Below are 26,039 nucleotides of genomic sequence, written 5' to 3'. Positions count from 1 at the left end.
CAATGGCAGGAATGTCCTGTATAACTTCACAATAAATTCTAATGTCACTTTTTAATTTCTGCAGTCATACAGTCTTTTCAAACCACAGGGAATCATCTATTCAAAAATCTGTTATAATAAAATAGATCTTAGTTTCACAGAGCCAAACAATGATGTTTTCAACATCATAAATGTATGTTGTTGAATAATGAAACTTACAAATTTGCACAATTTTATTTTGCATTGCCTGAGCATCACATCCAGACAAAAAGCTTGAGATTCAAAGACACTAAACGGAGAAAGGCAGGCAAGAAAAAACATTTTACTTAAGTATGTAGAAGTTACCTGGCCCTTTCACAGGCTGACTCTGAGCTCTAGCAGTGTTCCGTGATAGTTGTCATCAGAAATGAAAATAGCAAGACGGCAGCTAACAGGCCTATAGAAAACAAAGGGGGAAAAGTATGTTAAGGGCACATCACTTCCAGCAAACTATTGAAGAGTTTTACTTATTTTTAAAAGATGCAATATTCTGTTTTGACTATACATCTTTGAGGGTGATGAGAACTGAAGTACAGCACAGCTGGAAAATACCACATGGTAGAAGGCTGCAATAAGTTTATGAACTTCACAGCTAGAGATTACATGAAAATAATATGGAATTTTGCCTATTTCTAACAAAAATCTGAGCAGCACTTTCAATATTAATTCTAGTCTGAAATCATTTACAGGTATACAGACCAATCCAAGAAAGGTCAGATCCATGCAGATTATGTAATTAAAAGCAGTAATGTTCACATTTTAATTATACTCCACTCAAATGTTTGTAATCCATATGAATAACTCCAGGGCCACTTGCACTGTGTACAAATCTGACCTTTGAACAAAAATAACATTGTAACATTTAAAAAGGCTGTCCTCGTATCAAAAACAAAACTACAACCAATATAAACAGTTCCCCAAACCAAAACGACAGCACTGCTAATGCTCAGTTTAACTTTTCTTGCAAAGCCAGTCAGGTAGAAGTCAGAAGTATTTCATAGGCTAAGCTGTTGCACAAGTTAAGCCCAGAGTATGTTTCCAGGTGGTCTCCTATCCAATTTCTCATGGCTTGGGAACCCTTAAATATTCTTTCTCAGGATGACCTGACTGTAGCATGAAAAGACTTAATCTGAAGGTAATGGGGATGAAGCTACATGTGGTTTAATAGGTTGACCCCATACTTGGAATCGGATGAGAATACTTATTAGATTATTCCATTGCATTTTTCATAGGGTAGTTTTTTCCACATTATTCAGAAACCGTAACAATCCCACAATGTAGCAATGCATGTGTGTGGTGTTTGCAAGATATGCCACATCACCATTATCTTAAAAATGGGTACCAGTTACTGCTTGCCCTGGTTACAAGTTGTTGGGAGGCCCAATTCAGAATGCTCACTGTGGTATATAAGGCCTGCACAGTTTTGATCCAACTCTTTATTGGACTGCTTATTCCCATATAGACAATTCCATAATCCTTGATTCTCTGTGGAATTTATAGTCTATCCATCTGAAATATCTAAATTCAATGTTAATAGCACTTTCATCATCTAAGCTTTACCATAACAAAGAAAGAATTTGGTACCAGTATTGATGTTCATTAAATCTTTTGTCTTTGGAATTGATTCCTTGTTGTAATTTAGGTGGGGATTTAAATTATTTCTTTTTAGCCAGATCTTTTAGAGTTATTTTTCCCCAAGATTTTTCTGCTGCTGCTATTTGTTGTTGTTGTTAGTTGCAAAGTTTTATCCAACCCATCACGACCCCATGGACAACTTTCCTCCAGGCCTTCCTGTCCTATACCATCTGCTGGAGACCATTTAAGCTCACGCCGACTGCTTCAGTGACTCCATCCAGCCACCTTGTTCTCTGCCGTCCCCTTCTTCTTTTGCCCTCAATCGTTCCCAGCATTAGGCTCTTCTCCAGTGAGTCCTTCCTTCTCATTAAGTGGCCAAAGTATTTTGGCCAAAGTATTTTGCTGCTATTCACCAGTTCTTTATTATACACATATTTGTAGGCCTAAGATGAGAAAGGGTGGGTGTATATTTTAAATAAATAAAATTTACAAATAGTTTTGATGATTTCAAATAAGGATGAAAGTTGAAAGGATTTATTAAAACGTATTTCTATAATATTTTCTTAATCCAACACCTTTATCATCACCCTCCCTATTGTATATATAACCCCCATTCTCTCTTACATCCTATTTTGGTGTTTTATAGCATCTTAGTTCTTTTTTTTTTAACCTTCATAGGCAAGGCAAATTCCAGGAAATGATAGCTCACCCACACCTCCAAACCTTTCATAAGATCAGTGTAATGGTATGTGAGAGTGATATTGGGAAATTGGGGGAATAGATGCTACCTAGGGAACAGTCAGATAAGGGAGGGCACAGCCTGCATCTGTGGAGGATGGATGGAGAAAGACACTCAGAAGAGCCCGTCCCCCAAATTCTCAGGCTGGTGATGGAGGGAGATTTGTACTTTCAGACTTGCAAGATTCTGTTAATTTAGCTTTACATTAAAGTAGAATTAGCTCATTTCCTCTGGCCTGAGGCTGAGAAACAATGAGAATACAATCAGAATGTATAAATGCTAATATAAGAGATTGTTAATTGGTACTTTCAAGAACTCCAGAAAATCACAAATTCTGTCCCCAAAATTATCTGACTAAGTAACTGTGGAAAACAGCAAAAAATTGAAGTTATGGAAGAAGTTATACATTGCTGATTGTGATATATCAGATATTCCCCCTTTCCAGAGTGATATGTTTTGTTAAAAAGACAGCATTTAATTTAAAATAGTCCAATATCAACTATGGATTTCATTACAATAAATGAATAGAACAAATTGTATTTTTCTTGAATTGCTGGAGATGAGGTAAAAATCAGACAGGTCTTAAATGAAATACAGATAGAATTCTATTCTGATCATTCCACAGATTATAGTTACATTCTTCTGGTAGTTGGTATTATACAGCATTGCAAAAAGTGTTCCATCTATACAGATATAAAGTAAAAGGAAGCTACAAACTGCTTAGCAAAAGGGAGTCCTATTGTCAGCAAGAAAAAAGAAGTAGCACAGCTTCCAGAGATTATTCTAATACTTTGATCAATGTACCATCTTTAACGCATTATAGAGACAGTATACAACATAGAACAATAAGGTTGGAAGGAATTTTGGAGGTATTCTAATTCAACAATTCCAGACAAATAGTTGTCCAATTTCTTTTTGAAAATTTCCAGTGATGGAGCACCCACAACTTCTGAAGGGCCTCTGTTTCACTAATTAACTGTTCTCACTGTCAGGAAATTTCTTCTTAGCTCTAGGTTGGATCTCTCTTTAATGAGCTTCCACACATTACTTCTTTTCTTGCCTTCAGGTGCTTTGGAGAACAGATAGAGTAGACTCTTCTGTGTACTGGAAAACAGCTGTCATTTTACCCCGGTCTCCTTTTTGTTACACTAGGCATACATAGTTGCCTCAATCGTTCGTTTTTTCTAGGGTCTCAATAATTTATTTATTTATTGTATCATGGTGACCAAAATTGGATGCAGTATTCCCAGTGTGGTCTCACCAGGGCAGTATAATGGGGTATTATCACCTTACATGATTTTGAAACTATCCCCCTGTTGATGCAACCTAGGACTGCATTAGTGTTTTTTGGTAGCTGCAGTTCACTGCTGGAATGTATTTCAATGATCTTACAAATAACAAAAGGGACATTTGGGCATTTAAATTAGTTTTTTAAGGGATGTTTTTAATTATTGTGTGTATTTGTATTTTATCTGCCTGTTCACCGCCCTGAGTCCTTCGGGAGAAGGGCGGTATACAAATTAAATTATTATTATTATTATTATTATTATTATTATTATTATTATTATTATTATTATTATTATTATTATTATTATTATTATTATTATTATTATACGAAGTCTTAACCGGAGCCTTAAAAATTTGGAGTGAAGATGCGCATATCAAAGTTGAAGTATCAAAGTTATCTATATTGCTCACCATTATGAAATATCACTCCTAAGACACTGAGAGTCATACTTATTTTCAGAATATTAGCATAGATAATAAACAAATAGCTAATACAGGATGTGGAAATAACTCTAGTCTTACAATAGCCTCTTCTGAATTTTTCATAACTTCCCAAGGCTGACCCAATTGTTGCTGTCTAAAGAAGAATTTACAGGGGTTTTCAGTTCTTCACTAATATCTGAAGTCCAGTTTGGAATTATAAAATGCCAGAGATCTGAGCAAATATTTAATTCAAATCACTCATCAGGTAGGAGACAGGGAACTAGCACAGCTCTCTCCCCAAAAGCAGCATATATTTGTATCTCAAATTTAAGAGAAATTTTAAACTTGGCTTTTAGGTTAGGAGAATTTATTTGAACGCAATAGGTTACATCCCATATTATGTGAACGTAACTCATATCTTCATATGACTTAACTTCCAACCACCATCACCATCCCAAGTGCTTCGAATCTATTTCAGACAACCTTCCAAATTTCAAAAAGCCAAGGGGAAGATTTCCTTTTAATGACTAGAGAAACACAGCCCACTGTTTCAGCCACATATCTGGACACACACACAAAAAGAAATAACATACATAAATTTTCACTAAGCAAATACAGAAAAGATTTATTCCTACAACTGTTAAATTACCTGGCTTTTATGATTTCAATTAACTAGGAACTTGTTCCAAGAACAGATAAATGTTTAGGATTTGATAACTATGGTTAATCTTCATTCAGCCCAAGATTATACAAAGTAATTACATGTAAACAGGAAAAATGAATTGAATAATATTTCCTGTTCTACTGTTGGGCACTATGTTGTAAATTGTGCCATATGTACAATTACAGTTATCCTGCTGAGCTAAAAATATTGGTGAAGATCTAAAAATGATGAACAGTGCCTTTTTTAAATTAATGTCTTATTAGTTGGGTGAAGTACACTGACAAAGAATAATTTATGCTTATTCAAACTGCTCTCGACATCTTCAGGTGTTTCCAAATGAGCTCACAGAAGAGTGATTAAATGCATCTGATAACAAGCCACACATTGCTGAAATTACTTACCGCCTCATTTTATGATTAATTAAACATGTAGATTAAAGTTGCAAAAGAATTTAGATTAATGAGCAAGTTAAGTCTTGCTGATATAAGTGAATTGGGAATTGGATGCTCTGTGGAACTTTATAAACATGTATTTTATAATGAGTAAGACAAGGCTACATGTTGAATCCTGGCCACAAGGGCCTTTGACGATGCAGTCTTTTTTAACATGGTTTGACAGCTTTCAAATAACATTCTACTATAGGCTTTAAACTTTGTGCATTGCTGTAAAACATGAGAATACATAACTCATGTATTAGGAGTACAATTATTTCCCAGCTCTCCAAGGTAATGACCCCCTGTAGCAGCAGCTGTTCAGAAAAATTATAGGCTCAATTGTTATTTTAATCAAGAGAGAGTTTAGTAGTTAAAAGCAGTTATGCAACTAGTAAAATTATATGACACCTCATCAATGCTTTCTCTGCTGCATCCTTCAGTCAAAAAGAAAAAGAAAAGAAACACAGAAAGCTCCACAGCCAGGGCTTATTAGTAAAGCTTGATACAAAGTCATTCATAAAAAAAATCAAAGCCATTTACAAGTGTTTAAGCCAAGATCATGTCACATTTACAGTGACTCTCTGTGATTTCTCTTTTTTTTCTTTTTCTATAAATTTTATCTTTATTCTTAACATTAAAATATAGACTCCAAAAAAAAAAAAGAAATACGAAAGCAGAACAAAACTAGACAAGACTACACAAAATGTGTATAAAATGAAAAAACAAAACAAACTTATGCATACATTGTCCCCACTCAAAGTATTTTCTAGGTTTGCCAGAAGATTCCATCTTTCTCTTTTACTAAAGACCAGTTTCCATAATCCACATGGGTATCAGAAAGTCAAGTCGGATTTTACAGATTTTTTGCAAAGTAAGAACCAATCAGACACTCCAGTATATTCCATATAGCAATTTAGTCCCAAGAAGAAAATCCTAACAAAATGGTTAGAGCCTCAAATATCCAGAAAATGTCATTGTTTACTGTGCCTTAAGTTCATTCCAGACTGATGGCATATAGTATAGTAATGCTAAACACATTACACAAATCGGAAAAATCACAATATTTTCAAATAAATCTTTATGAATGTTTATATTAGAATGTATGGACTGTTCACTTTTTATTTAGTGAAAATTTAAACCACACAATAGTCAAAGCTTTCTGAGCACTTTACAGAAAAACTCTCTAACAAGTTTACATGTTCCATTATATCATATTCCACTCCAGTGAAAAGGAGATTTTGGATTTTTAATATAACAAGCAAACGTTTTTTCCACATTTATAGCAAATGTTCATTCAATAGATAATACTGAACTATTTTATACTGATAATACTGAACTATTTTGGCAACGTGCCAAGTAACCTTTAATCATTTTTTACATAAGCAAAACGTTGTATACATCCTAATATATCTTATGCTTCTGAAATCTTCAGATGTGACATTAAATAGATTAGACGTTATGTTTATAATTTTCTCATCTTAACAAGTCACTTTCCTAAAGCTGGCAAAATATATTTCCAAGTAACTGCTTTGGTAAACCCTATAGATTATTTTAGTAAATGGTATGGAATAACTCTCTATATTTTTCTGCTGTTCTTTTTATCTTTTTAATTATTTTTGTTTTGTTTTGTTTTACTGTGCCTTAAGTTCATCCAGACTGATGGCATATAGTATAGTAATGCTAAACACATTACACAAATCGGAAAAATCACAATATTTTCAAATAAATCTTTATGAATGTTTATATTAGAATGTATGGACTGTTCACTTTTTATTTAGTGAAAATTTAAACCACACAATAGTCAAAGCTTTCTGAGCACTTTACAGAAAAACTCTCTAACAAGTTTACATGTTCCATTATATCATATTCCACTCCAGTGAAAAGGAGATTTTGGATTTTTAATATAACAAGCAAACGTTTTTTCCACATTTATAGCAAATGTTCATTCAATAGATAATACTGAACTATTTTATACTGATAATACTGAACTATTTTGGCAACGTGCCAAGTAACCTTTAATCATTTTTTACATAAGCAAAACATTGTATACATCCTAATATATCTTATGCTTCTGAAATCTTCAGATGTGACATTAAATAGATTAGACGTTATGTTTATAATTTTCTCATCTTAACAAGTCACTTTCCTAAAGCTGGCAAAATATATTTCCAAGTAACTGCTTTGGTAAACCCTATAGATTATTTTAGTAAATGGTATGGAATAACTCTCTATATTTTTCTGCTGTTCTTTTTATCTTTTTAATTATTTTTGTTTTGTTTTGTTTTACTGTTCTTGTACATATGACACCAAAAGGGATGCCTGCTTGCCACATCTGGTTGGGTGAAGTCTTGGTAAAACACTGACAACAAATGCAAGCCAGGTGTTAAAGTCAATTATCCTTGAACAGCCTCTTTCTGGTTGGTGCCAAAATCGAAAAGTGAAGTATCAGTGGACAAAGATTAAAACAAATGAAGATGTCCTCATGTCTCAAAGACTGCTCAGAAATTACAACTGAACCAGAATGCAGCAGCCATCACTCATCTCACATTCATGATTCTAGATCAGGGGTCTCCAACCTTGGCAACTTTAAGCCTGGTGGACTTCAATTCCCAGAATTCCCCAGCCAGCTTTGCTAGGTGGGGAATTCTGGGAGTTGAAGTCCTCCAGGCTTAAAGTTGCCAAGGTTGGAGACCCCTGTTCTAGATGACTTACAATAAAAAAAGATTTAAAAACTGGATATTAAAAAAATTAAACACATAGCAGTTGGGCATCCTCCAAATAACTATCAACACACAGCCAAGTCACACACACACTGGGCCCCAGGCTTGAGTTCAAAACCAAGTTTTCAAGGCCTTATGGAAGGGACAGGGCCAATCTAATATCAGGATACATGATGTTGGGCACCATGGCAGAAAAGGCTCTGCTTCTGGACCCTGCCAGCCCCATATCTCTTTGCTGATGGTACTCAGGTCATGCCTCTCCTGCCAGATTGAGTAGGATAAGTAAAGGCAATTATATACAGAAGGAAAGATTAGAAGATTACAGCAGGTGCTCATTTTGTCATTTTTATTTCTAGGCAAAGGTAAAGGTTCCCCTCCCACATATGTGCTAGTCATTCCCGACTCTAGGGGACGGTGCTCATCTCTGTTTGAAAGCTGAAGAGCCAGCACTGTCCAAAGACGTCTCCATGGTCATGTGGCCGGCATAACTCAACACCAAAGGCGCACGGAACGCTGTTACCTTCCCACCAAAGGTGGGCCCTATTTTTCTACTTGCATTTTTAATGTACTTTCGAACTGCTAGATTGGCAGAAGCTGGGACAAGTAATGGGAGCTCACTCCGTTATGCGGCACTAGGGATTCAAACTGCTGAACTGCCGACCTTTCGATCGACAACCTCAGCGTGTTTTATATTTAGAAATAAATATATTTTATTTCTACGATATATATTATTTTCTCTCTTTTGGCAGCAAAACAATGCTTATGGCCAAATTAGAAATTACAATCCAAAGTGAGGGAGTTGCTCCATTGTCTAGCTATGTCATTGTCCTTAAATGTGTAAATCGTGGGGTTTGTCCAATCTGATGAAAAAGGAGAACATGAAAAAGAAGAAACTTCTGAGCATGAATTTTCTGTAAATGTCCTAAGTAGCCACAGAAAGTAGCCTGGATTCAATGTGACAAAACACCCTTTAAGTTAATACTCAATTTATGCAGCATGAATCTGGCTAATATCAAGTATTGCACACAGATCAATTCAATTATAGATTAAAGATGCCCCCAGGTCAAACTTGACTGCTGATATCTATGTAAAACTTCTAGACAGTTTTCTCTGCAGACAACTTGCAACATGTTGCTGCCTTCTTCTCTATGTAGCCCCCAGCCCTAAATTCTTTTGTGGTTTCTTGGCTTCCAAAGTTCAGACCTGGCCCAGTGCTGTTGCAGATTACTTATATTCCAATCCTAAAACTTCTCAGTAACATCCACTAACATTTAAAAACACCACCTTACATTCACGTTTCTCACATTTCTTTTTTCCTGTTAGATTATAGAAATGGGATGAAAATGTTCTGCCATTCATAATGAAGACATTGCTCTTGGTTCAATTTTATTTCAGGAAGTCCTCCTGTGTCCTGATTGGTTAGGCTTCTCTTAACAAAATCCTCTGTATAAAAGAACAGAATGCAAATTGCATATTGTATGCAGAAGTGGCAGAGACAAAATGAAATTATACTGAGCTTCTATTTAGTTTTAGATGTTGTTTAACAACTTAGGTAAAGGTAAAGGTTCCCCTCGCACATATGTGCTAGTCATTTCCGATTCTAGGGGGCGGTGCTCATTCCGTTTCAAAACAGAAGAGCCAGAGCTCTCCGAAGAGCTCTCCGTTGTCATGGGGCCGGCATGACTAAATGCCAAAGGCACATAGAACACTGTTAACATCCCACCAAAGGTGGTCCCTATTTTTCTAATTGCATTTTTATGTGCTTTCGAACTGCTAGGTTGGCAGAAGCTGGGACAAGTAACGGGAGCTCACCCCATTACACAGCACTAGGGATTTGAACTGCTGAACTGCCGACTTTTCGATCGACAAGCTCAGCGTCTTAGCCACTGAGCCACCATGTCCCCCCGTTTAACAATTTAGTGATATATAATTCAACAACTTTTAATTGTTTATTACAAAACATTTTACGTTTTTCTTTTACTAGATTTTATCAAACATAAAGCTTCTAAAGGCATAACCATTTTCCTAGTAAATCTGGTTTTATGTCATTTTCTGTAGGTTTTACATCCTAGAATAGAGAACCAGCTAGAAGTAAGATACTTGATGGCTGGAAGGAAAGAACATAAAAATAATCTACATACATACTGAGAAAATGTAAAATTTTTGTCCTCCTGAATTCTGATTCAAATGAACTCCTTTTTTTTTCTGTGATATCTTAGCACTTATAATCTGACAGAAGTGTACATACTGGGCATTAGGAAAATATGAATCACTCTAATTTCATCCTATTTCATATAGCAAGTATTATTAGATGAAATGAGGTTTTATTGCCGCAGTTTCACTTGAAAAAACACATTTATGTTCAAAAAAAAAGAGGGGACATTTGCCTATTAACTAAACTCATGACTGCAGTGCAATTTAATCACATTCTCCTCCATGGTTCTCTAACATTCTTCGTCTGTCTGAAAATATTAGTAAAAATAGTATGAGGGCAAGTGAGTGTTCAATGCAGACAAAAAACATAGCTAAAATAATAGTACAATTAATCAGCCCAATTATGACATCTCTCAACTGCACTGCCCTTTCAAAAAAGAGCAATGTTGAATACCTAAAAAGGCCCTGCAGAAGTTGCAAGTTATTTTAATAACAAGATGGCAAGAAAATTACTATCCAGAAATCTGCCTGGGAACGAGCACACAGGCAATAAAGTAAAACAACAGAAAGCTACAAATTTTTCCAGTTAGTAAAATTATTATTTTAAGAGTGGACTATTTTCATTTATTTGCCAGCTACATAGCAATTTAGTTAAGAAAGAAAGACACCATTAACATAAAAAAGGAAAACTGCATCAAGAACTGTAACAACAGTTGTATTCTGGAGACTGGCCAATGGAAAATATTGTTAATTGGAGTGTTTCTTTCAAAAAGCTTTATAGGAATTTCTCTCCTGCAAGAGGACATATTTTCACTAATAGAAATGAGGACAATTTCTAGTGATCAAGTGATTACCAAGAAAGCAATATCACTTTAAACCTTTTATATAGAAGATTTATACATTTGCATGCATGGGCACACACTCACATACACACACACTAATTATTAACAAAGAAATATAAAGCTGCAAGTTACAAATCATCTAAATCAAGGCTGATTTCACAAGTCACTCTAAGCCATAACATGAATCTCTTTATTTTTGGCTAAACATGATTCATGAACCCAGCCGTTATCATCTATAAGATACGGTTTAACATGAATCATAAAGCTAACCAGAGTCTCTGAGAGATGTCAAAACCAGAATGCTCAAGACTCCACATTAAGAAGACATGGGACTTCAAAGTCCAACATTTATATGTAATCTTTCCTTTGGCAATATTTCTCTGATTAACATTCATTATCCTCATACATATATTTGTTAAGTATCTCCAGTGTTCCAATCATCCACTCTCAAGATTTGCAGTAAGGTCAGTGGGGATGGTGCAAGTAATAATGTTCCTAAAAATCATCGTTAACTTTTACTAATGCAAAGAACAGGTTCTGTACTTTTTAAAACAGGCTTTTATATTTTTTTAAAAATGCATAATGTAAAAAATATATGTGAATTTGAATACTTATGGGATATTTGTAGAGTATGACTAAATTATGATTAAGTTCCTTACTCAGACACATTTTGTTATATAATCCACTTTTTACTGATGTCCATTTCATGAAAAACTAAAATCATATTATGCAGCTTTAAGATTCAAAGAACTCACATTTGGACCCTGCATCCCCTTCAAACACAGCCATAAATAGAACCAGAGGCCTGCTTTAAGGGCTTATTCTCCAAACTGGGTCTTCTCCATGTATGAAAAAGTGGAGCAGCTGCTTCTGATGCTTTGAACCTGATTCAGAGAATAGTTGTTCTACTAAGCAAAACTATACTTCTCCCTAAAATAATGCCATCAGATGGGGTAGAGAGATGTAATAGCTGTATTATATGATTGATCATTCTTGTTGTTGTTGTTAGTTGCGAAGTCGTGTCCGACCCATCACGACCCCATGGACAACGTTCCTCCAGGCCTTCCTATCCTCTATCATCCTCTGGAGTCCATTTAAGCTCACGCCTACTGCTTCAGTGACTCCATCCAGCCACCTCATTCTCTGTAGTCCCTTTCTTCTTTTGCCCTCAATCTTTCCCAGCATTAGGCTCTTCTCCAGTGAGTCCTTCCTTCTCATTAGTTGGCCAAAGTATTTCAGTTTCATTGATTATTTTAGCTTGCAGCAAAATATTGTTTTACCAAAGCTCCCCCTTCACACAGAGTTAAAGTGCACTGGGGAGAGATACAAACACATCAGAAACTCTCTGTGATTTCTATAATACTACGGTATTTCCAAAATGTAGTTCAAAGTCACCAATAACTGATATCTGCTCTCTCATAGCAACCTACTCACTGAAGAAGCCAACACTGATTCTCCAGATACGCCCATGAAAATTCAATCTAGTTTCACCAAGATAGAAAGTCCTCCTTGATTTATCACCATAAGTGGGACCAGAATTTCAATCATAAATCAAGGCACCCTTATGACTAGAACAATTTTTTTGACCATTTTTATAGCAGTCATTAAGGGAATCCATTCTCATAATTGGAAACCGGCAAAAAAAAAAAGTCACAAAAAGTGATCATATGACCACAGCCACTTGCAAATATGAACTGGTTGCCAAGAACCCAAAATATGTTCATGTGACCACAGTGTGTGTGGGAGAGGGAGACATTTTATGATGCTGGAAGTACTTTACTTTCCCAAGGTCATTGTAACTTTGAACAGTTATTAAATAACCTGTCACAAGTCAAGGACTATCTGTACTTTCTCTGCAGAAAAGCAGTCTCTCATCTTTCTGCTAAAGCTGGCCTATAGTTTTTCTCTGCTTTTCACAGAAGCATGCAAGCTTCAGCCAACAACTTGGGGCGGGGGGGATGTCAAAGCTAAAAGAATAGTTAGGGAAGACAACATTGGTCTTATATTCTCTGCTGTTTTTCCATGCCTGGAAAAAAAAATAGTCCTATAACTCATTTGCTGCAAATTATTCTAATGCTATATGTGTGTATCCACATGCACACAAGAAACAATAAATACCACACTCCAGTCCGAATTGGAGCACCTAGGGGATGTGTCCTTTTTAAAGATACTCCAAAATTTAAATACAAAAAAAGGGGCCATATGAACTCTGAAATTTAGCTACTTTCTTTCACCACAGTGAGAATGTATACCTGCAAATACTCAGTGCTTGTCAGCCTCCCCAGTGCTGCCCAAGTAATTTTAAAAATTATAATTATCATCTTAAAACTTCATTTAAAGAGCTCAGAATGAGGTTATATAAATGAAGAAATAGAGCTCTTCAGGTAATAAGTATTTTGAAGCTGAGTTCACTAGCTCAAATAACTCACTATTGATTATTAACTCACTATGCACTATTAAGGAAGTAATTAATTGTTCCTGAAATGCAAATAAAAAAACAACTACTAGCTATTCAAATAGCTACCTTGGAATGAAGTTATGTAATGAAAAGAGAAGTCAACTGTGTTTCCATTCTTTTGGTGCAGGTTACCTAGAAATATGCTCCAATCTGTGACTGATTTTATTCAGCTACTTTCTCTCCATTTGTCTTCTACGATTTTCATTGTTTCACTTTTTCCTAGCATCGCAAACCCAGGAAGTCAAACTACACATGCAGCAAACCATGAAAAGCCAAAGGTTCAGAATATAAGAGGACCTTGTCATATAGACTTTATATCCACCAAAATACTAAGACACACTATGACAGCTGCACAAGAAATGTATTGGATAGCTGGGTTATCCTTACACCAGTAATCTGCCTTCCTAGTTATCACATTGAGGTGGACTGATGTTGCAACCAGAATCTGAAGAACATAAGTAAGAGGCGTTAATATACTTGGCTCGTAAGCTTGTATCGTTTATTAATTTGATATGGCTGCTATTCATTTCAATGGAAAAGGCCCCAGTGATGTATTTAGGGATACTACTGTAGAAGAATAAAGACTGACAGGAAGATAATTGCTTCGCAATCCCATAATGGCAAACATTTTACTCTGTGATGATGATTAAACAGAAATTCCATTTACAGAATAGTGCATTATGATGAAGGATATCCAGAATAAATGTGCTATAATTTTAACCAAGAAAATTGGCCGCAATATATGTTTTTTCAGATATACACAATAGAAATAGGTACTACTTACCTTAAGGGCTAACTAATTTTTTCCCCATCTATGAACAAGCATCAGATGTTCTTATCAACTAAAGTCTGAGAATATGTGCATAAGCCTGGAGCATCCAGTGCTATTCAGATATCAGTTAGAATGTGACTGCACTTCAATGTATTTTAGTGCCAATTTGGCAGCAATGAATAGAATGAACACTTTATTCTGAGTTAAGTTATAAGCACCATCTTATTTCGGTCTCAAAAACAAATAAAACTGAACCAGCTGTTTATCTACTGCCTTTCTAGCATGCAGCAGAATAAATGTAAAATGTTTCATGTGACACACAAAAATGTGACCATCATAATGCATACTTTCATACTTGTATTTAATATGTTGATTTGGAATATATGAATGGTGGGTTACAGGCAGCATAAAACTAATATTCCTCTATCAATGAAAAATTCCATCTAGGAAAAAAATACCTGCAATTTTAAATAATTTTCTCTGCCCTGCAGATAAATCATTTGTGAATGTGCAGGATTTCTAATCCTCCAGAGTAGATTTGAATAATCAGTGGTAGGACACTGCCAATGAAAAAACATTTTAGTAATAGAAAATCTATTAATTGGATAGATTTGTCACTCTGCGTGCAGGATCACATTGTCATCTATGGGAAATGCCTAGAAGAGACTAATTCTAGGAGAAAGGTAATTTAGAATCTAGAAAACATCATAAAAGATAAAGACGTTTTAATGACAACTTTCAGAATGGATAGAACAATAGTTTTCCTAGCAGTAAGGTACAACTGTAAATGCTGGCAGTGAGAAAGAATGAGAAAAACAAAACGGGTATGGTATCTTCAAATTAATGGGTTTTTAAATGACTATTAAGAGTACAACAGAGTGCAAGAAGAACCAAAACAGGCATAGCAAGGTAGGAGCAGGTAGAAAGAAGCAGAAGACAATGAACATGATGAAAGAGTATTTGAAAGAATTACAAGTTATTTCTAGAGATCAGTAGAAATGGCAAACATTTGTGCTTGCAGGGGTTACACACCAATCAATGTCATCTACCCATTCTCAGCAACTGATGAAATGCAAAATGAATAACAGAGTGGTCATCTACATCTAGGAGCCTATCTTAATGAACTCACTAGTGATATTTGATAACCAGTTCATTAAGAATTTCAGAGTTGTTGTTTTTAAAAAATACATACCTACTTTCAGAGACACCAAATTAGAGAAGCCCTTTTACTAAAATGGGAAAAAATAAAGAAGAAACATTATAGAAAAATACCAATTTGGCTATCAACCATCGAGGCACTGATATACCCTAACATATTGGACCGAGACAAAATAGTGAGGTAGAAAGAATTATTAAATAACTAAGGAAAATTAAATTTTCTTTTATGTACACTGAGAGCATATGCACCAAGACAAATTCCTTGTGTGTCCAATCGCACTTGGCCAATTAAAAAATTCTATTCTATTCTATTCTATTCTATTCTATTCTATTCTATTCTATTCTAAAAACGAATCAAGAATTAAAAGACCAAGGAATTGACATAGATTGATGGTTGTACCTGCAACTCCAGTCAAGATATAAAAAAGACGTAGAAAATTATGGTTTCTATAGGGAACAACAAGAGTTAGACAAAATAATGCAGAGGACAGAGAAAAAAATTATAACAAAAGCATATAATTTTCTTTTGAGATTCAAAATGGAAGAAGAAACGGTTAAAGAAACGATGATAATTTGGGCAAAAAATTTCGGTACTCTATTGAATTAGAATATTGGGGAAAACTGTGGTAAAAAAACTACAAACTGTCAATGTTAGCAGCATACAAAGTATATATATATATGTATATGTGTGTGTGTGTGTATATATGTTTTCTGAGATTTTCGCGGGTATTTGTATGTAGGTCTTTGGTTATTCGGGTTTTCTCCCACGTAAAATTGGAAGTGTCTTGGCAACGTTTCAACAAAGTCTCATTCGTCATCTTCAGGCTTCAGCTTTGTGCTCCTGGGAGCAATGTGTGATCGCAGCTGTTTCTTCCTTTGGAAGAAGGAAGAGACAGCTGCAATCACACATTGCTCCCAGAAGCACGAAGCTGAAGCCTGAAGATGACGAATGAGACTTCGTCGAAACGTTGCCAAGACACTTCCAATTTTACGCGGGAGAAAACCCAAATAACCAAAGACCTACATATATATATATATGCTGTGTATATGTATGTATGTATGTATGTATGTATGTATGTATATATATATATATATATATATATATGTATGTATGTATATGTATGTATGTATATAAAATGTTTTATCATTGGCATTTGCCCCCAGCCAGATTGGAAAAATATATCCCAGTAGACCAGAGGAATGCTGGAAATATAAAAGGAGGCAAGGAACTTATTACCACATGTGGTGGCTATGCCTAGATGCAAGGAAATGTTGGTCAAAGATAAGAAATTGGCTACAGGAAATTACTAAACAACAAATAGGTCTAATATCAGAATTATTCTTATTAGGTATATTAAGGGGAAATTATAGTAAAAAAATTCAGTATACCATGTTACACATAATAACAGCAGCTGGAATCATCTACGCACAATACTGGAAAAACAATAGTACTCCTTCTGATGAAATGGTGATGAAAAAAAGTGTTAGAATGTGCGGAGATGGACAGGCTAACAATGGAAATAAAAGAAAGGTGAAACGGGATACTATCTGAATGGGACACATGGTATAACTGGTTAGAGAATAGAAGCAAAGAATAAGAATGTAAAAGTAAATTAAGATGTAACAATAAAGGGTAATATATATAGGTATGTAATTGCAATATTGATGCATTGAATAGAATAGATATATGTACACAAAAGGAAAGGAAGAATAATGAAAATAATTTGTATGTACAAATGTGAAGAAAAATAATTTGAGATTGCTAAGAAACAGGACAATGGTTTAAGAGCCAAAACGATCAAGTCAAGTTAACCTCAAGCAAACCATTGAAGCTAAGCAGTTAAAGTGCTGGACTAGATAGAAGGAAAGCAAAATTCAAGCAATAGAAATTTATTGAGTGACCTAGGCCACATGGTGGGCCTTTCAATGTAAGATAACTATGCTGTGCTCCCCTATGATCTGATTTTCTTCAACAGCTGAGCTGATTTAGTTTAGGTTCACTGCAATGCAAGAAAAGCTATTTTTAAGCTGGTAGCACTGGAATCCAAAGTATATGATCCTTGGATTGTCAGTTAACTATGTTTCTGATTCTCTTCTATTTGCATGCTTTATCTAATGCTCTCTTCTGCTCAGACTCTTATTCCATTTTACAAATCTCAAATAACCAATTTAAACCTACATTAGAACATAATTAGAACAGTGTGCAGCAGCTGCTAAAAAAGCCAACACAGTTCTGGGCTGCATAAACAGAGGGATAGAATCAAGATCACGTGAAGTGTTAATACCACTTTATAATCCCATGGTAAGGCCACACTTGGAATATTGCATTCAGTTTTGGTCACCACGATGTAAAAAAGATGTTGAGACTCTAGAAAGAGTGCAGAGAAGAGCAACAAAGATGATTAGGGGACTGGAGGCTAAAGCATATGAAGAACGGTTGCAGGAACTGGGTATGTCTAGTTTAATAAAAAGAAGGACCAGGGAAGACATGATAGCAGTGTTCCAATATCTCAGAGGTTGCCACAAAGAAGAGGGAGTCGGGCTGTTCTCCAAAGCAACAAGAAGCAATGGGTGGAAACTAATCAAGGAAAGAAACAACTTAAAACTAAGGAGAAATTTCCTGACAATTAGAACAATTAATAAGTGGAACAACTTGCCTGCAGAAGTTGTAAATGCTCCAACACTGGAAATTTTTAAGAAAATTTGGATAACCATCTGTTTTAGATGGTGTAGGGTTTCCTGCCTGGGCAGGGGGTTGGACTAGAAGGCCTCCAAGGTCCCTTCCGACTCTGTTGTTATTATTATTATAAAACTACAAATGGTACAATCGCTGATTGAATTCCTTAGTAGCAGAGCTCTAACAAGGGATTGTCCGAACCCAATGGAGTTTTGGCTATTGTTCACAAACGTTCATATTGCATTACATATAAAAATTCACTTTTGATGTTCTTGTCCATTTCAAATACTGATGGCTGTGGGAGACAGGAGAATGGGGGAAGAGAGACTTCTTTTAAAGAATAGAATATAGAATAGAATAGAATTTTTTATTGGCCAAGTGTGATTGGAGACACAAGGATTTTGTCTTGGTAAATATGCTCTCAATGTACATAAAAGAAAAGATAGCTTCATCAAGGTACAACTCTTACAACACTTAATGATAATCATAGGGTACAAATAAGCAATCAGGAAACAATCAATATCAATATAAATCATAAGGATACAAGCAACAGTTACAGTCATACAGTCATAAGTGGAAAGAGATGGGTGGTGGGAATGATGACAGGATTCATAGTAGTGCAGACTTAGAACATAGTTTGACAGTATTGAGGGATTTATTTGTTCAGCAGAATGATGGCGTTCGGGAAAGAACTGTTCTTGTGGCTAGTTATTCTGGTGTGCAGTAGTCTGTAGCGTCATTTTGAGGGTAGCAGTTGAAACAGTTTATGTCCAGGATGTGAGTGGTCTGTAAATATTTTCACAGCCCTCTTTTTGAGTCGTGCAGCGTACAGGTCCTCAATGGAAGGCAAGTTAGTAGCAATAAAGAAAAGCTAAACCAAGCAACCATGGCTTCACTGGAACCTGCCCAGTATGTGTGTATCTTGAATATCTACATCTAGCTGGTTCTTTGTACAATATTATTTATGCTACACCTAATATATTAATTTCTCATCCGGTGGGCAAAGGTCCTACCTCCAAGTAATGAGACATTAAAAGTGGCAGACGGATAGTTCCTGGGCTAAATCATTTCAAGAGAGAGGAAACTAGTTAAGCTTGTGTACCAGACCTGAAAATATAGACGGGATAGAGGCCTGGAACAGTTACAGGGGATGGGGTGGGGGTGTGGGGGGTGAGAAAGAAAGTAAACTAAATGTTCCTTTTCTGGAAATACATCACATCCACTCCTATTTATTATTCCAAACCTTCTTCACTACAAGTTGCATACAAAGCTGCACAAAAAGCCAAATAAAAATAGAACACATCTAATTGTCTTTTTCATCTACATATACTCCTAACATTATTAACATCATGGAAGATTGGAGTTTTCCAAGAAAGTGCATTTGCCTGTTTCTCGTATCACTTTATATTCCTTTAGCCAATAGAATATTTCATTTTCTTCAACTTGCACCAAAAATAAAAAGGCACTTTGCAACTGTACAGGGAAATGTCTGCTACTAGTAACAACTGAATAAATGCCTGCATAGCTTCTCAATGCTTACTAAACACATACTGTTATTTTCATGAAGATGGATGGTCTGTAGAAAGTGGCTGCTATCTCCCTTAAAGGAATTAAAAACACAATAAACACAAATGTGTGTGTATTTTTTTTAACTGCAATTTCCTAAGATTAGGAAGCAAATGAATAGCCAGTTTCACAGCAAAAGTTTGAAATGGTACTTTGGGGTCACCTTATCCCATCTGGGCTGCGAAAATCCAGACAACCACTAGATGGCAGAACAGTGATACCACTGGCAGACAGAATCATCATCAAACATAGTTTTGTAATAAAATAAAAAGAAGAAAGAAAATAGGCATAGTTCCTTGAGAAACTGGCTATGCTGCAGATACTATAAATTAAGTTTATTTTAAAACTGAATCTTGTTTTATTAAAGGTTAAACACTCCATAGAACAAATAGTTTTCCTTGGGGCTTCCATATCTTAATAACCAAAATGCTGTAGTTTATTCAGTAAATATTTTTCAAAACTACCAAAAGCAACTGCGGAAGACCTAGGAATTCCAGATAAGATATTTCGGATATATGTATATGTTTAATAAAAATGTTGAGGGAAAATACAGCTTAAACCATTTATCATATGCTGGAAGGAGTAATTAGCAGATAAACACTTGTTCAATAAAACAATAAAACCAATTGTTTTTTAATTCCTATGTTATATGAAAAGAATTCAGAAGAAATAAAAGTTCATTGTTGTCTTATTTACTCACAAAACTCTACTTCCTGCCACTTTTTACATATTAATAAAGCACTCAAGTTTGATACTGCTAGTCATTTTTAAGCTTATCCTTTTTAAGCTTTATAGAAAGCTTAAAGGGGGGGAGGGGGTAGAGGAAGGATTTAAGGGGGGAGAGAAAAAGGTCTTCCTTTTGTTATTATTTCTCTTGAAACATTATTCTCTTTACTCCAACTATTATACAAGGTTCCTGATTCACATTGCTCAGAATCAAGTTAATACAGAACTTGAGTCTGTAAGAGAATAGACATACACAGCAACACTTCTGCAAGCTCGCTCTTGTCAGCTTAATTACAAGTGTTGCTATTCCCAAATATTGCATCTATGATTCTCTTTTACCTATTCATCTGAGTTGTATAGAGATATATGAAAATTGATTTCAGCGCCAGTGCTCTTATTTCTCTCAAAAACAACATTTCGCTGCTAAATGAGCTATAATTCTTTAGTACCTGGAATGATCAGGCTTTTAGCCGTATCCATTCTTCTGTACCTCTGAACGGCTTTCTCCATCATATATATACACAAATAAATCTAGATTTGCTATCTTAGATGCTGAACTAAAAAGAATTGTTTTATACCAGCATATTTTTTAAAAAAAAAAAAAAACAAATTTGTCAGGTTATAAAATCAAATATCCAGTTTTTTCCCAATCTTCTTTTGCATTTCCATTTTTACATTAAACTCTTATTAAACAGTGAATGTTCTTTGACTATTAAAGAGGAGAGAAAGCATCCCTTGCGTTTCAGGATTTGATGCTGAAACAGATGTTCTTATTGGTGAACATGTTTTATTGGCAACTCTTTTTAAAAAAAACTACCCCCCAGCTACATACAGTAACAGTTTTCAAATCAACAAAAGTCCCCTCCTCCAAAGAATGTCGGATCATTTTAACATTGATTCCATCTAACATCAGCCTCTGTTTACCTTCAGCATTGTAGTAAATTCCACTTTACTATGGCACTATAAAGATGTGAGAATATTGTAATAATCGCCTTTTTTAAAAAAAAAGCTCTTAGCATTGTGGTATCCCATTTAGAAATCTCTAAAAGGTGTAGTGATGAAAAAAAATGTTAATAGTAGTCTGCTATTAAGCCAAAAGGCTATATAATTTTCATTTTCCCCATCTTGAAACATGAAAATTGTGCTGTCCTTGAGGTATTCTTGAGATTACAAAGCAAGACGGGTATATAGCTTCCATACCATTGCAATAAATTTGCAATTTTCTATATCTGTATATGTATGTGTATATACATCATAATACATAGAAATAAAAAAGAGAAAGGGGAAAATATAAAAGTGGAAAAGGCAAAACCATCACACATGTAGAAAACAGCTCAGTTTTTAGACACAGTAAAAGTTGATCACATGGAGTATTTATTATTGATCAGTCTCTTCATTACATTAATAGAAAGCCACGTTGCAAGCAAACACTTATTATCAGACTAAGTCAGTGAATTCAGGACAACATAACTATTCCATTGTAAAAGAGTTACCCTTTTCTTTAGCTATGTATACCCTATGTTCAATAGGTTCTTCAGAAATGATATCTAATGTTTACTACATCATTTAGAATCATATAGAATAGAATAGAATTTTTATTGGTCAAGTGTGATTGGACACACAAGGAATTTTTCTTGGTGCATATGATCTTAGTGTACATAAAAGAAAAGATATGTTCATCAAGAATTCTAAGATACAACACTTAATGATAGTCATAGGGTACAAATAAGCAATCAAGAATTTAGAATCATATTCATATCTTTAAAGCATATTCCTATTCCTAAAATCACATTAGCAAATGTATGGATGATAAACAAAAACACAATAGTGAGGCAAGCCCTACTGTAGAATTCCCTTTATTATTTTTTCTAGAAAATCAAATATAGGACCAAACTTTTCAAAACATTCTTGGAGGTTCCCAATAAGCATCAAAAAATGTTCAATTAATCTCATCTTAAAATCATAAGATACATACTTAATATTCTTTAAAGTCGCCTACCGTTGATTACTAATTTGGGACATTCCAACCAATTATTTAAAGTTCTTGCAAAAAACTATTCTCCGGCTTGATATTATCAAGCATTATGATAAATTATTAAGAAGACTGTTTTGAGAAGGACAATCCTCTTCATTTTCTTTATTTCAATCATGCTTACAATAATGTGTGGATGGGACTTCTATTTTTCCTGCTTTGGGCATGCATTTTGACACTTTCTCCATGAAAAGTAAATGATCCAGTCCAAAAACTAGAGTTAGCACAATTAGAAAGCTATTATGGGTTCGTACTCACCGACCCGTGCGCTCTCACAGAGAGGGACTCCTCAGGGTGCCGTCGGCGCGACAGTGTCGTCTGGCGACACCCAGGGGAAGGGCCTTCTCTGTGGGGGCTCCCGCCCTCTGGAACGAACTCCCCCCAGGACTTCGTCAACTTCCGGACCTCCGAACCTTTCGCCGCGAGCTTAAAACTCACTTATTCATCTGCGCTGGACTGGGTTAGTTTTTTAAGCTTATGGGTTTTTTTAATGGGTTTTCTATTTTTAAATTTTAATTATGGCCAATTTAATAAGTTTTTTAACTGTATTTTAATATTTATAGTGTATTGTGTATTTTTTACTTGGCTGTGAACCGCCCTGAGTCCTTCGGGAGAAGGGCGGTATACAAATTTAAATAATAAATAAATAAATAAATAAATAAATAAGTACTGATTTCATGGCTAGAGCCTGGCTATTTTTTCAGTCAGGATTCTAGCATTAAAGGCAGCAAAGCATGCCTTGAAAAAATGATAGGTCAAAAGGATGATTTTCACCCTTATTGACATGATAAATTTACATTTTGGAATAATCTCACTTTGAAAATTGCAGGTACTGTAGATATACAGAGATTAAAAAGAGAGGGAGGAAGAGGGAGGGAAAGAGGGAGAGAAAAAGAGAGAGAGAGAGAGAGAGAGAGAATCCCTGAGCTAATAGCAATATTAATACTTTAGATCAGCTAACTGCAAATCCAGTTTTAAACATAGAAATTATTGCAAAAGTGTTTGGATTTTCTAAAACTGCAGTGAGTTTAGTTACAAATCTTCTAATTTCACAATTGGTTCAGGTACATTAGTAGCATCTATAAATCCCGAATTACCATCAGCACCGAATTGTTTTGGATTATTCTAAATCTATACTGCTTTCATAAACAGTGCTGTATTTTTCATAATACTGCATACTACTATAACTATCACAGTTTTCCTAGTAAAGCATTGTTTAGAGATATTGCAGCTTTAATCTTTAATACAACCAACAGATTTAATCCATCCAAAGAAAAGGGACAATGTAGCATTTTTATGGTCATTCAATTGAAAAAAAAATCTCACTGGATACAATAGCATTTATTTCTGAATAAACAATCAATTTATTGAGAATTTAGCAACTACTTAAATTGGGGGTTAATTATCCTAGATCATACCACTAATAAAACACCTTTGTGAATGTTGGTAAGGATTCTTTCATTCTAAAGATATAAAATCTAATTGTCAGGCATACAATAATCAGCATGCAACTGTTAAAAATCAGTGATACAGATAGGTTGTACAACTATTGGGAGAATAGTGATGTCTTCACTCAACAACAAAAAATGAACTTTGGTGGGGAGAGTATTTCATAAGAATGGGAAGAGTACATGTGAAAGGAAACTTTTCTAGCCTTATATCTCTCAGGGTTTTAACGTTTTTAAAGTTGGCAGTAACATTTTAAATTGGGACAGGAAACGGATTGAGAGACAATTTAGTCAACAAAGTGCCGACTTCCTATGATTATACTGAGCATCTCTGTTCTGGTCAGCTCTGCTTTGAATTAACTGATCTTTCAAAGGCAGACCCAAGTAAAAAGCATTACAGTAATCCAACTGCAGGTCACAAAGCTCTGATAACTGATGCCAGACTGTTTCAGCCCGGGAAAGATTACAGCTGGTATATCACTCTGAGCTGATAGAACCATAGTAAAGCATTGACTAATGCCAGGGTGTATATTATATATACAAGACCCCATAAGCACATATAATTCACATCATTTCTAAAGCTACTAAAAAAAAAACCCACCTTGCTTAAAATAATAACTTGCTGCCACTATAACACAGCAGCCATTGAGGGAAAACTAGATGTGCTACATCATTATTTTTTCTCTTCAGGTAAATAGGAAATCCTGGCTGAATATTGATTATTGGCTGTTATGTGCACAATTAAAAATTATAATCTAAAACACAAACAATCTAGAGATTATCCAGTGACGGACATCCCAAAATTCAAGACCACAAATAATGGCCAGTCCTCCTGACCACAACAGTCAATTTATGGAGTTTCTTCTTGCATTCCCGCAGGACACAACACTTAGCAGCTGAAAGTCACTTTATATTTATAACTTACTTTCCTAGAAAGATTTTTTTTTTTAAATGAGAACAGAACTCCCTAGAAGAGGGAAGTGCACCACTTACAATACCCAGCCCTTTTAAGCTACACAGAGTTCAAAGCTTAGACAATACCGTGCCTGAAGATACTGGCACGCCTGACATTTAAAACTATGAAATACCAACCTATTTTGAAATGGTCCAAATCATTAGTTGTGGAATTTTCCTAGCACTTTATGAATACCGCTGTTAATTGAGCAATTAACTTGAAACTGCAGAATGTGCTGTGATGGCATGATATGATATAAGCAATGTAAAAGAAGCAGCAGCCAAGCAACTCAGTATGTTGAAAGATATTAATGAAGTGGCAAAATCTGCCAGAGAAAAAAATAATAATGGATGATTTCAACAACCCCGATATTAACTGGCTGAATGACACATCTGTACATGAGTTTGGAGAAGCAGCCTAGTGAGTCTATAAATGGCTTCTTTCTGGAACATCTTCCCCTAAGAATACCAAAGGGGTGGGGGGGACAACACTGAATTTAGCAAGCACAGTCATACAGTGAGGTTATCTTACAAAATAAAAATGAAAGCAAAAACCAGACTTATTAGCCACAAACAGTAGACAAAAGCAGGCACATAGATTACTGTCCACATTTAAGATAATTACTCAGTTTGCAGGCAGTTTATAAAATTAAGGGAAACGTGAAGATTGCCATTGATTATATGGAACTTCTGTAAAAATGTGAAAGATGTAGCAGAACTATTCTAACAGGGGCTGGGCTTTTTTTAATTTAACAAAACGGGGATTTCATCCATCAATGAATGGAATTACCAACAAAAAGCATGTCTTTGCATCTTACAAGCAAGGCTGATATATATCAGAGAATGAGTGACAAAGAATAAAGTAATCCTTTTTCATGCAAAGAATTATTTATACAAAGTCATGAAAAGAAGTCAGGTGTCTAAGTATAAAAAATATGTGTAAATTAGGGAGACCTGGCAATTCTGATTATATTATCTTTGGCTATTCAAGCCAGCCAGAATGTGGAATATGGATTCATTCGAAATGTAAACAAGATTGGAAATGATTCAAGCAAGTTTGAAATGATAAACCTAATCACAATGATTGGTGAGGGGACAGGTTGTTTAAGTGCAAAAGGGAAAATCTATGGGTTGAATTCAGACTGAATTATGGTTTATGTTTTAGAATATGCCTATTGAAACAAATGCAGTTTTACTAGTCAGATCAAAATATTACAAAACGCTACACTGATTCACCAAGAAGTAGTAAAATATCACCAAATAAATGCCCTTTTAGCATACATAGAAGTTGAATTCAAAGTCAATTATGTCTAGAATAGAAACACTGAAATGAATGTGACAATGTGACTTAAGCTACCCATAATAATCATCCCAAGAATTCCTATGTGACTT

At 35.1% G+C, this 26,039-nt stretch overlaps 1 protein-coding gene across 13 annotated transcripts in view; it reads right to left on the bottom strand.

The window, feature by feature from the left end:
• Positions 1-26,039, bottom strand: part of SOX6 (SRY-box transcription factor 6) — a 517,338-nt gene that overhangs the window by 392,912 nt on the left and 98,387 nt on the right. For all 13 annotated transcript variants that reach the window (XM_058159020.1, XM_058158967.1, XM_058158946.1 and 10 more), the window contains one exon: positions 325-415. The gene's annotated coding sequence lies outside the window, so the exon portion shown is untranslated. The remainder of the gene's footprint in view (positions 1-324; positions 416-26,039) is intronic.

The sequence above is a fragment of the Ahaetulla prasina genome, chromosome 1, assembly GCF_028640845.1.
Source record: "Ahaetulla prasina isolate Xishuangbanna chromosome 1, ASM2864084v1, whole genome shotgun sequence".
Lineage (NCBI taxonomy): Eukaryota > Metazoa > Chordata > Lepidosauria > Squamata > Colubridae > Ahaetulla > Ahaetulla prasina.
Note: the sequence above shows the minus strand (reverse complement) of the source record. Positions and strands in the feature narration are given on the sequence as shown.